Source organism: Sinocyclocheilus grahami, unplaced genomic scaffold (genome assembly GCF_001515645.1).
Source record: "Sinocyclocheilus grahami isolate Dianchi unplaced genomic scaffold, SAMN03320097.WGS_v1.1 scaffold9806.1, whole genome shotgun sequence".
Classification (NCBI taxonomy): domain Eukaryota; kingdom Metazoa; phylum Chordata; class Actinopteri; order Cypriniformes; family Cyprinidae; genus Sinocyclocheilus; species Sinocyclocheilus grahami.
Window position 1 is genome coordinate 2409 of NW_015512862.1, and position 204 is coordinate 2612.

A 204-nucleotide genomic window follows, 5' to 3' on the forward strand; every position below is an offset into this window, starting at 1 on the left:
TGTCCTATTAAAAATATTTCTACAAATCTGCATCAAAGACATTTTTAAATATAGTGTATATATTTATAGTAATAACTCTCACAAATGTATTGCTTGTATGATATTAAGAACTTTGACACTCTTGGAACACAAAGAGTAATGTGTAGTTGTAGTGTTTGTTTTTTTTTAGTTTTTATTCGGATTTTACCAGATGTATTTTTTTTT